This window comes from Carettochelys insculpta, chromosome 5 (assembly GCF_033958435.1).
Source record: "Carettochelys insculpta isolate YL-2023 chromosome 5, ASM3395843v1, whole genome shotgun sequence".
In the NCBI taxonomy this organism is placed as follows: Eukaryota; Metazoa; Chordata; order Testudines; family Carettochelyidae; genus Carettochelys; species Carettochelys insculpta.
The window spans coordinates 10363191-10375808 of NC_134141.1; the positions used below are offsets into that span (position 1 = coordinate 10363191).

A 12618-nucleotide genomic window follows, 5' to 3' on the forward strand; every position below is an offset into this window, starting at 1 on the left:
TTGTGTCAAGGCCTAACTGATGATTGTGCAAGGACTTCAGGATTTCACTGGAAAACAACAAATCCAAGTAACTCTTGTAAATTTTTCCTGAGGCCAAAGATCATGACCCTAAAATGTCTTATGTATGTGCTAAGCTATAACTACGAGAATAGCTAGGTGCATTCGTCTGCTGGAAGTTAGCACTGAGTAAAATGTTTACAGGAGTGGGACCAAAGACTGACAGAGAACCACGTCCCCCCATGCAATGCAAGAGGCAAAGGGAGCAGTCTTAAAAAGATGTATCCGATTTACCAGGTAAGGAATGTCTTCTAGATTCTGATCCAGGAGCAATGAGCAGCTCCCACAGGCCAGAGTCTGACATCTTTATTTATGGCAAGTGGTACCGTACTCCTTGAGCTGCCCATGGAGTTGTTAGATACTTTCAGAATCATGCTAGCAGTGTTCGGTCCTGCAAGCCTTGCCTGTCCCAAATTCCCAGTGACTTTACTAGGAGCTAGATGTTTGAATGGTTGCAGGACTAAGCCCTGCCAATGATGAACATTCGCAAACCAGGAGGTAAGGAAAGGAGCAGGTTGCTGGCTTGTGCTCTGTGCACAACGTATATGCTGCAAGTGCAGAGGAAGGACAATATTTCACCCCTGGACAATGACCGCAGTGGCTGTGCACTGCTGCAGGCTACTTTACAAACCTGGTTTTAAGAACACCTTGCACCTCTATGGCACTTCCCATCCAAAGACCTCCAAGTGCTTCACCAACACCAATGAATTTACACCCACCTCCCACCCTACTCTGGTGCAGCAGCTACTGTTCTTCCCAGTGGACAGACAGGAAAACCAAAGCACAATTCTCAAATGCGTCCATTTAATTTTGGCTGCTCTGATTTTCAGGATGCCTCTATAAAGACAACCTGAGTCTTGTTTTCAGCAAAGGAGGCACCCATGACTCCAGCTGAGGTTGGTGGGAACTGTGGATGCCCAGCAACTCAGAGAATCAATCCCTAGCTGTCTTAAGCTGCTCACCAACGCTGAGCGACAGCTTTGAAAAATGTAGCCTGACTTTCTTGCTTAAGGCCACATGGAAAACATGTGGCAGAGTTGTGCACAGAATCCAAATCTAGAGGTGGGACTAGAACCCAGTCCTGTGTTTTGACTCCATTATCCTTCTTCCTCTCTTTCTCACTTACTATCATTTTAACATAAATGTTATAGGTATTAATCATTTACATCCATTGACACCTATGTCTTGGCTGTACTGCATTCCAAGACAGGTAACTCTAAGTGCCTGATGCAGTTTAAATTTAAAATGATGTTTGCCCCACCTTCTGCTTATCCTAAACTATGGAGTAATGATACTCAATGCGTTAAACAGCTACTCTCTCGCCTAGAGACAGCTGCATTTCAGTGATGCGTAAAGTCATTCTGAATCCCTCCCCTAGTTCACAGAGCTGTTGTCAGACTAGATTAATGAATGTTTTTAAAATGTTCTGAGATGGCAGACACCCATGTTAATACATTATTAACATCGTAGATTTTCAATGTTTAGAAGAGAACGACTAGTATTTGAAAGAAGTTTACATTAACAAATTGGTAATTATTATTTAAGTGTCTATAAGTTAGCGTACTTTAAAGTATCAAGAGGTAGCCATGTTAGTCTGTATCTTCGAGGACAACAAGAAGTCCCGTGGCACCTTATAGATTAACAGATATTTTGGATCATAAGTTTTCATAGGCAGAGACCTGCATCTGACAAAGCGGGTTTTTGCCCATGAAAGCTGATGCTTCAAAACATCTGTTAGTCTATATTATAAGGTGACACAGGACTTCTTTTTGTTTTTGTACTTTAAAGTGTTACCCATTAACCAAGCCACAGAAGACTGATATGAAAAATGAGATAAAGTGTAATCCCCAGAGGCACTGTGACCACATGCTAGGGAGCATGAAAGCCAGTTGAGTACGGGGCAACCTGGGTCTGTTGCTATTACAAAAGTACTCCACAGAATCAGACGTACAGAACAAAGTAAATGAGTCAAAACTGCTGAGTGACCTTATAAGAATCCTATCTTGCCTATAACACATAAAAAGCAGAATTTCCAGGTTACAGTATTTCCAACCCTATACATTCATACACCATTAACCAAGCTGTCCCAAACCATCAGCCCCAAATCATGAGATTTTGAAATTAGAAATGTTGCATTTTTTAAATTTACTTTCTGTTTCTGGAGCTTAAAGGGGGGTCACAGTTTCAAGTTCTTCTGCACAACTATGACGAATTTTTTTTTTAAGAAGAAAGCTGAGATTCTCAGTCATTCACCTAAAAGAGCATCCAGAGCTTCAAGAAAAGCATCTAATCTCTATTTGAAATAAATCCTAAGCACAAGAAACACTATAGTTAAGTTTATTTAATTGGTTAGCTGTGTATATTTTTTTTTTCAATTTTACTTTGATTGCTCTGCTCAGAGTAATAGCTGTACCACACAGTAACACAACCAAGGAGCCTGCAGTCAGATTCACTGAACAGGTATTTTCACAGAATTAGCAATGATCAAAGCAAACTGCTATGGCTCCAGTAATCCATCACATAACAATAGACTAACAACAGAAAGGAAGTAATGAATGGAGTAACATTTACCCAGTTTACTCAGGGACGGTCTAGGTAGGGATATTTATACTGGATGAACCAGTGGGGCTGAGAGCCACTGCAGACCCAGGGGCAAGGTGGTGGGGGCAGAGCCTTAGACAGAAGGGGTGGGGCCAAAGGCCGTCAGCCGTTAGCACAGCCTGGAGCATGGCGATGAGCCCACTCTAGCCAACAGAAGCTGCACAGAGCGGCAAAGCAACACTCATGTAGCGTTTCAAAGAGGCTCAGAGTTGCTGTTGCTGCCCCTGTGCAGTTGCCCTCCCTTGCTACCTCCCCAGCACCATCGGCTAATCCAGGGATAGGGTTTACCACCACAAAACAGGCCTTATTCCAATGCAGCTCACCCAGGGAGGGAGTTTTTGTGTGGGTGTACAAATATCCATCTTCGGCTCTTGTACTGCTAGTATGGTAGCTGAGGGGTGTTTGCCCATTTATCCTCACTACATCTCTGTGAGGCAGGAAGGACGATGAAATGAGGTCGACTGGCTTCTGGGGAGAAGCTCATAAAAGCCCAAGGCCAGGGGGAGGGACACTTTTATTTGCCTTCAAAGTCCCATGTACAGCCACAGTGCTGCACAAATAACTAACTGAACTTCAACCCTAATTAATGGGCAGGCCCCACTGACAGGGGAGGGTAAAGGGGGCAGCTGCACCAGGGCCTGGCATTCAAAAGGGCCCAGAGCTCCAGCTGTCATCGCTGCTACTGCGGCTCAAGCTCTGGGCCCCTGTGAAATACCGCAGCAACACTTCTCCGCATGACACTGAGGGAGGTGGGCAGGCTAGCGCTGTGGTCTGAGCGGCGCTAAGAGCTGACTGCCATAGACCCTGCCCCTTCCTCCCTTGGCTCCGCCCCTTCTGAGGAGTGGAGCCGTGCTTCCCTCCCATCTCACCCTGGGGCCCACGGTGTCTGTCAGCCCTGCTGAGAATGGGCTTTGTGCAAGGAGCTTACTTTACATTACAGATAAACTGGTCAGCTAAAAGCTGAGACTCTAAGCGTCAGGTTTTCAAAAACCTGAAAAAACACACATGGAGTTTTGCACATCTGGCCTATATGGAGATTTGAAGAGATCGGTCTCGAAACGATGTACAGTCGTAGTGATTTTAGACCTGGATTTTGATCAGCGTTCTAGTAATACATGAAATGCAAGTTGGACTGTTTTCAGCTTCCAAAGGCTGCAACACTAAATACACAGCAGATTAGTCTACAACTGAAACCTTTTGCCTGCTCTTATTTTGTTGGATATTGATCACTGTAATTCCCTTTCTGCAGCTCTGCCAAACTGTGCTCTTTGAAAATTACAGCTCTGCACAGCAGTGAATTCAGCTGGCTGGGTTTTAACCCTTGCAGCGGATACTGTTTATAGGCCAGACATTCTCCAAATTCTTCCAGCTGTCTTTTGGGCTCTCCCATAATCAATTTGAAGGTTTAAACACTGGTGTACATCAATATCTAAGGTTCAGTCCCCTGGTAGTGTGTGTATCTGGGGAATCCATTTGTCTCCAGAAAAGTCACTTCATGTTTTTGCCTAAAGTAGCTAAAGTAATTGACCAATGCATAAGGATTCAGAGATCAGGCTGACGTCTTTTTTTAAAAAAGAGACAAGGTGGATGACATAATCTCTCTTATTGGACACCCTTCTGCTCACAGAAGAGACAAACGGTTCAGTTTCTCTACAGGCATAGGAATCACAGCCAAAAGACCTCAAATGAAGGTTGCAGGCACTGTTCCTTCTGATTGTTTTCGACCTATATACATAATAAATTTTGTTCTATGCACCAAGGCATGTGTAGATGTGCACCACCAGTAGAAAACCACACGGCCAGCTGGGGGTGCTCTGCTAATCAGCTGGGCGGCACCTGAGTTTCTCTGGGGTAGCTGCCCAAGCACTCCACTTATGGGGAAGACCAGTCACGAGCCATGGCTCTTAGGGGGAGCTCTGCTGAAGTCAGTGGTGACATGCCAGAGTAAGTCTGATGGAAGCCAGAAATGAAATCAGACCTTGTGAGTTCACAGTGGTTTCCAGATCTCTCAACAAGGCTGTAACTCATGGCTTTCAAGCGGCTGCTCCAGGGCAATGCAAGATGTGCCCTCTGCCTTGGGCCTGAGCCCATTTTACCATATTTTCTGTGCCCCTTGACCCGGACGCTTAGGGACTGAGCTCCCTTCCCAAATTCAGGATAAAATGATGCAGTTCACTCATGCCCAAGCCCCCGGGCAGAAGTTGAGCTCTGAGATAAGGAAAAGATCCTTCCAAAAGACAGTAGAGCGCTTCTAGTTGTACAGCAAAAGTGGAACAGTCAAGAAGGGCCAGATTCCCAGGCAGACTGAGACCCCTATAACATGTTCTGGCAGCTTAAAGGGAGCAGAAACAGTCCCTCAAAAACAGGCCCTGCCTGTGGGCTCCCTGGCCAGCAGAGCACTAGCAGACTGGCTCGACACTGGCTCCAATTTCAGCCTGTCAAGGGCACTGCGCAATGGCTGCTCTCCCTCGGGGCTGCGAGGAGTCCACAGGAGGCAGAACATGTCTTACAGCCCCTGAGACTGCTCTAAATGACACCAGGGGGTCAAAGGTCACCTCCCGCTTAAAGCCTCCCCACCAGGCACGCAAACAGAGGACCTGAGAATCGGGACTGATGCCTCCTCTGCTGCCGACCCCTTCCCCACAAAAAAGGCTCCATTACTCTCCGTTCACTGCGATCTGATCCCTTCAGCTCTCTACCCTCACTTGTCCCCCCTCAGAGGCTTCCTCCCCCGGATCTCTTTGACTCCAGAACGTCAGCTAATCGCAGGCTCCATGGAAACTCTCACCGGCACAGATACTTGAAGGTAACTATAAATGGCACGTCTTAAAAAAAGCTGCCCGTGAGTGGTGAAAAAGCCTGGGACAAGGCAGGAGGAGGAGCAGAGTGGGAGGTGAGCAGCTGAGAGAGCAGGAGCGGAAGCCCTTTATCATAGAAAAACATGGGGCCCTGTGAGTAAGTGACAGAGAAACAGCGCCCAGAAAGGTGGGCCTGATATCAGAACCTCTGGTCCTGAAAGTACGAACCCACGTCTCCTGTAAGGTGCATTTCCTTAAAGCCTACAGTGGACTCGCTGCATTTGTCATGTTCCGTTTCACTGGCCATCAAACAGTGATGCAGTGCCAGAGAAATCTGTAGCATTCAACCACAGTGAGTCCAGGAAGATTCTGGGGGTCAGAGGAACTGTGAGCCTCAGTCCATCTTTGGAGGAGGTGTGGTCCTCTACCCAACCGCTCCTATAAAGCCACCAGCTTTCAACTGAGTTCTAAGCGTTCTGCTGAGGGAGCCATGTAGCGTGATACCACCTAGCTCAGGGGCAACACTTTTCATCCAGAGATCTAAGTACTTTACAAGAGAGGTTTCATCACAACCTCCATTTTCGAAATGGGGAAACAGAGGCACTGAGCAAACAAACTTGCCCACGGTCATGTGAGTGATCAGGTGCAGAGCAGGGAATGGGACCTGGGTTTCGTGAGTTCACATTTAGTGCTTCACTCACAAGGCCACACTCCTTTATAGGAGCTTGATGGTACCTGGTAGATTTGTGTGTCTCAGAGTCATCCACTGATATCCTGGGCCAAGGAGGTTTGCATGGGCTCCCTGCTCTGTGGAATGATATTGTTGGGAGAACTGAGCCTGTCTGGGTCAGGCTCTGATATCCGCTAGGCAAGGGCAGATTAAGGGCCAGCTCCTACTCCTACTGTTATTGGGAAGTTCGTCACTGACTGAGGATTGGGCTCCATCCTATGCTTCCTTGGAGCAATCAGACTCTGGCTTCAAGACTAGCTTGGGCCTGCAGACCTGGAACCACAGAGCAGTGAGCTGCAGGGAAGAACCATGCGGCAGGAGGCAGCCAGCTGGGAAGCCTTGGCGAGATGGGAGATGGTGCATGCAAATTCAGTTTTAACCAGGGTTGTCCCAGAGCAGGAGTGGGGTCTGGTGCAATCCCCCACCAGTGCCCCAGGTGGTAAGCACAGGGCACAGCTCCCTTATCTCCTCCCCTGGCAGCAGGGCTGGGGATTATGCAACCTGCTCTACTCTGCTGCCTTCCTGGCTTGCTGCAGAGAAGCTAAGCACAGTGGGCCGGGAGGATGGTGCACCTGTTGCCCATGTAGCGAGTGTGGAGAGGAAAATACTCCCTGCTGCTGCTACCGCTACGGTGTGCAAGCCCCGGCCCCAGGTAATCTTCCCCCCTCTAGTCCATAGGACATCTAGGGTGGCCATCACATGGTCCCCAAAAGTGCAGGGCTTTGGGATGCTGCCCCACTTCATCCTATGGATGAGACATCTCTAGTCTTAACCCGGTTAAGTGCTAATAGGTTGCTAGCAGGACATGTCTTGCTTCATGAGCTTCAGAGCGGTGGAGTCAAGAAAAGCCACCAGCTAAAGCTGCGTGAAATACTCTGCAGCTGTACGGCGAACTAAGTCCAGCAACTCTCTGGTTTAGATCTTTCCTATCATAACAAACCCAACAAGCTGCTAAGCCCTGTAAAGCTTCACGTGTTGAAATAAAGCCTTAATTTCATTATTCAGCAGCCCAGTGTTAGGTGTCACTGCGTTTAAATTCAGCTGTTAGTGGAAGCCGAGGCCACAAATTTGCACAAATCAGGCAGTCATAAAATACAAGCTGTTGGCAACAAATCCATATCTTGTGTTGCATTTCAAAAGGTCTGAGCAGCAGGCTGTTTGCTTGGCAGCCGGTCGATACCTTAATCACATGAATTAGAAACTCCAATAGAGTGCAAGATACTGGCACACACATATTACTCACCCTGCCAGCCAGAGTCAGTATGGTTTCAAGCCACATACAGTGAGGCTCTGGCCACTGTATATAAACTAACCAAAAACTCATTGCGCTCCATTGACTTAGGACCTCTTGAACCTAGAGAGGGTGTGTGTGAGTGACAGAGAGAGATTTAGCGTTTAGATGTCTAACGTTCTGGCTGCACGGGCAGCCTTCATGGTGAGATTTCCTAACTTCACGCCCTTATAGTTCAAGTTATCTGTCAGCTTCCACGATAAAGGCCTTGTTTTCAGTTGCTTATGTCTTTGCCGAATTAAGGTGTGTGGGCTGTAATTTTCCACAGCAGGCGGCTGCCTATGGACGAGATTTTTAGGGGAAGTTTCAAATAGAACGGTTCAGACATTTTGGAGCCCAAGTTGAAAAACAACGACCTAATTGTGTTGTTGCACCCCCCCGAAAGACCTCTGAACACCCCAGGGGCATATGTACGCCTTGTTGAAAACCAGTGATCTAGAACCCACAATCACCATCCCTGGGAATCCAGGCACAAACAGAGATTCAAAAGCACCTCCAAGCAGAGCCTGTTGGACAACGAGCTGACAAACCCCCTGGCTGTCTTTACACTGCCACTTTCCTTCGAAGGAGAGGTGGTAATTAGGGTTTGGGGAGTTTACTAAGGAAGTGCTGCCGTGCTTAGGCAGCACTTTATTAAGCAAATTCCTGCCCCCATGGCAACTTTGAAGTTTTAAACTCCCCAAAATTTTGAGGAGTAAGGGGACTTGGAAGTTGCCCCGGCACTTCGAGTACTGGCGGGTGAGCCGTGGCTAGACGTGTGCCAGTACTCTGAAGTTTAAAACTTCCAAGTTGCCACGGGGGGGAATTTGCTTAATGAGTGCTGCCTAAGCACGGCAGCACTTCCTTAGTAAACTCCCAACAGCCTAATTACCATCCTTCCTTCAAAGGAGGGTGGTCGTGTAGACACAGCCCCTCAGTACTACGGACAAGCACCATTCCAGCCACACTTGCTAGATGTTGTCCTCCACCTACAAGCTCATTCTCACCCCAGTTCATCTTAGCTAAACACTTGCAAGGGGAGAACTCAGCCAACAGGCATAGTGTAGGAATGAGTGTGACCTGTATTCTGATGGTACTCTGACCCTTGTTGCACTCGCTTTGATGGGAAGGTTGACAGAACAGATCCTGGAGTGAATCCCACATCAGAGAGGTCTTGTGATGAATTAGCCATCCGTAGTGGGAAAAAGTTGCCACACAACAGATAGACTACCACCCTACGTGCCTCCGTAAACAGGAACACTGATGCGTAACAAAGGATTGCAGTCATCAACGGCATGCGGTTGAAATGCTCACCTTCACCTCAAGATTAAAGACTGCTTCACGCACGGATTAGGCTAAATGAATCACTGGAATTTCAATCTTTGTCTCCCTAGCCTTGCAGATGAGGTTGACTCATCTGAGAGCGTAAGGTTGGCTTCAGTAGAGCGATGCCAATGCATAGCAGCTGAGGATCCCCTTCCAAACAGCATCCGCCTTAAATGCTGCGTAGCATGTCTCAGCCCTGGCCCTGCTGCTTGTACAACTGGCTGTGATATGAACTACAAAACTCTCAGCTGAATGCTGAGCCACTGCTGCAGGGCAGCAGCCACACTGCAGCTAGTATTTTTATGCGCTCAGTGAAATCATTGGGTCGCATATGTGCTTGGGCAAGCGTCAGTGCACAGTGGGCCGTTCTCACCAGCTCCCAGAATGAACTTCAAGGATTTTAAATGTTCTCCCTCTTACCCTGTATTACGGTATGTAGCTTATCTTTTACCCTACCCACATGCCATCTCTTCTTTCTACACTACATCTGACATTCAGAGTATCCAACAGATGCTGGTGGATTCATCGTTCATCGTTGGTTTTACTCTGTGCTTTGCCCAGTCACACACATTACAGATTGAACCTCTCTAGTCCAGCAGCCTCGGGACCTAACTGGTGCCATATGAGAGAATTTGCTGAACCTTGGGAGCTCAATACTGTCTGTTGCATTACCAACACTTCTCCTGCTTACTGGGCTCTGAGGAGATATCTGGGGTAAATTAGAGATAAACAACAGCACAGAACACTGAGAGCCAAGACTGGTGGCTGTAAACAAACCTTATGGGACCAGGGGAAACTTGGCCACACCCATGATAAGTGGTCATCCAGCTAACTAAACTCATGCCAGACAGATGTTTCCAGACGAGAGACAGACAGAATAGAGAGCTTCATCCTGTATATGTGAGCATTTTAATTCTGTCTTGTTTACTTATGTGCAGCCATGTGTAGTAATCTCTTCTGATGACTGACATTTCTCTCTCCTAATATAGAGAGCACAGTACTGAGAACTATGTCAAAGGCAACAAACAGCAAAGCTTTGGACAACTAATTGGAAGGGCTTTTTTTGGTACTATCTTCTGTATTGTTTTCTGCCATCAATAGTCTTAAATGTAAGCGTTTCCTGAGAAAAAGGCTCACATCTTTACTTTCACCTTTAGAATTTTCACACAACCAAAGATAATCAAACTTGCCATCTCTCTGTGCTGAGACCACACACTCCAGAAAACCCTAATGGTGGTGACCAAGGTGATGGTATTTGCTGGTCTGATTTTATGCACATTGCCTGACCCCTACATCCTTTGAACCCACTGCATAGGGGCTTCTACTATCATTCTGTGTACTGGAACAGAAGCTTGTCTGTGCAGCAGAACCTGTCTCTGGACTGGTGGAGGGTGGACTGTTATGTCCCCAAGATCTCTGCACTGCCCCTGCATAAAGCCCCTGTACCAGTTAGTCCAGTGAATAACAAAATTCACAGCTGGCATTGCTAGAACTTGAGAGCATCCAGCTCTCACCAGGAAACATCCAACACAGTGCCCATATTCCAGTCAAGCTGAGGGGAACAGCACCCTTGGAAATTCACTGGAGCAGTGCTGGAGACTGAAGCAACAAGGATAATGAACAAATTCATCATGAAGGGGCTGCAAATATTATTACTGGGTATTTGGCTAGAACAGGAGCGTGCAATGCAACTTGCGGGCTTAGAACCTGGCAGGCCGCCAGATGCTTTGTTTACTTGATTGCCCACAAGTGTGGCTGCTCTTAACTCCCATTGGCCACTGTTCACCATTCTCAGCCAATGGGAGTTGTGGGAAGCAGCGTGGGCCAGGCCACTGCTTCCCACAGCTCCCATTGGCCGGGAATGGTGAACAGGAGCTGTGAGCAGCAGTCTGTGGATGCTCAGGTAAACAAACCTCTGGAGACCCACCAAGGGCTAACCCTGGTGAACTATGTCCAGGCTGCTCATCCCAAGGTTAGAACCTCAGCTGGCGTAACCCAGCGGTGCTCCCTTGCATTTCATGGGGCTGCATCCTTTTGCACCAGCTGATGAGGGAAAGGTTCCAACAGAACTCAGGGCCTGAATGAATGGCTGGAAAAGCAATGGGACACCAGTCTGCTTTAGGAGATGAATGGTTTGGACTCTTAAGCTAGCGGGAGGCTCTCTCTCTCCATGGGATGGGACAAACACCCTAAATAGAAGCTGGGGTGCGAACAATTGAATAGTCTGTCCCCATTGATATAGTTCACCAGCTGCCTGTCTTTGTTTAAACAAATAACTAGTATTTAGTTACCAGGGGCTACCACCACTCGGTATCTGGCCCTTCATAGAGCTGGATGTAATGTAATTTTTCAACAGAATTTGGAACTTCCATGGAAAAAGTGAAATTCTGGAAAAACATGTCATGATTTTTTTTTGGGGGGGGATCCCATTTTCCAAATACACCCAGCTCTTGCATTTTGCAGGGGATACAGGATGCTCCTTAAAAAGGTCTCCCTCCAACCTGGGGGGAAAAGAACCCTCATGTTAAACCAGAGGGGTATTTTAGAAACAATTGGAAGAAGCGGGGAGCTGGATCAGCATATCTGCTTCTGACTCCACACTGAGCTCGGGACTGCTCACGGGGGGTTGTGGGCCGGCTCCATCTTGTGGGGAGAGTGAAGGGCCAAAGTCGGCTGTGTGCACGTGTTTTTTATGGATGGCTGGCCTGGGACAGGGCCTGGCTTGTGCCGTGTCCAGCAGTGCTGCATCTCGTCCAGCCAGTGAGCCGTCTACCAGACTCCACTTGACAGTCTGCTGCTCTGTCCTTGTGCAGTGTAGGGGGCAGATTTGGCCTGGCAGCTCTCTTGCTCTAAGGAAGGGGCTGCAAGGCCCAATGTAAGTGAGCAGCTTTGTAACTTAGAGTAAGAAGTTACAATGCCACTCAACTTGGGTGCAACCCTCTGTCATGACGGTGAGAAGGCCAGGCCAAATCTGCCCGCTATGCAGCTGTCCAGAAATCTTCCACCCCAGGAAGCTATCCAGATGTGGCATGGGAGAGACCACCGTCTCCCCAGCCTACAGCAAAGGCCTTGCTTATAACAAGGTCCGTGCTGAATGCTATTTATAGCCAAGTTAACTTCCTTTCTCTCTGGAACACAAACAAACCTGCAAAGGCGAGAGCGATTTGTGTGGAGGGGTTAGTGTTCTGCAGCAATCCCAGGCTTCACTGTATTCAGCTGCGCTTTTTTCCCAGATGAGCAATGGCTACAGCAAATGCTCAGGAAGAAAGCTCATTAAAACAAAGGCTCTGCACAGAAGAGACACAGCAAGTGTTTAGCTTCACTGCCCTGAGCTTCTGTCGCGCTGGCCCCACAGGCGAGGCTAACTGATTGATTGATTGTAACACATTGAGAATGCCAGGACAGCCAGGCAGCTCCTAGTACTCAGCACCCTACTCCTGTTAATGGCAGTTTACACCCCATCAATGTAAGCTAGGGACTAGCTGAAGTTCAAGGGTGTTTGATATTTAGTGAAAGCTCCCCGAGCCTTTATTCTACAGGTGGTATGTGCGAATTACTGATCTGAGGAATGCCATGCTGGGAGTCAGCCTGGCCCTGCCCGTTGTGAAGTGGGAGAAAGTAGGAGGAGTCTCTTCCACCCCCACTCCCGCCCATGCTCTCTCTCCAGAGCAATCACTGTGTAAGGATTGCTCTTTCAGCTTGCCCCCTGTGCTGCAAAGTGCTCCGGAGGCACCAGCAGAGGCAGTGGGACCACACCAGTTTTCCCAGGGAAAGTATGTGCTTGTGCAGCTTGCACAGGGGAGAGTCAAATGCTGCCCACCTGATTAGCAGAATGC

At 47.9% G+C, this 12618-nt stretch overlaps 1 protein-coding gene across 4 annotated transcripts in view; it reads right to left on the bottom strand.

Annotated features, from left to right (window-relative positions):
• PLPPR1 (phospholipid phosphatase related 1) overlaps positions 1-12618 on the bottom strand; it is a 142540-nt gene that overhangs the window by 10810 nt on the left and 119112 nt on the right. The gene's annotated exons all lie outside the window — the stretch shown is intronic.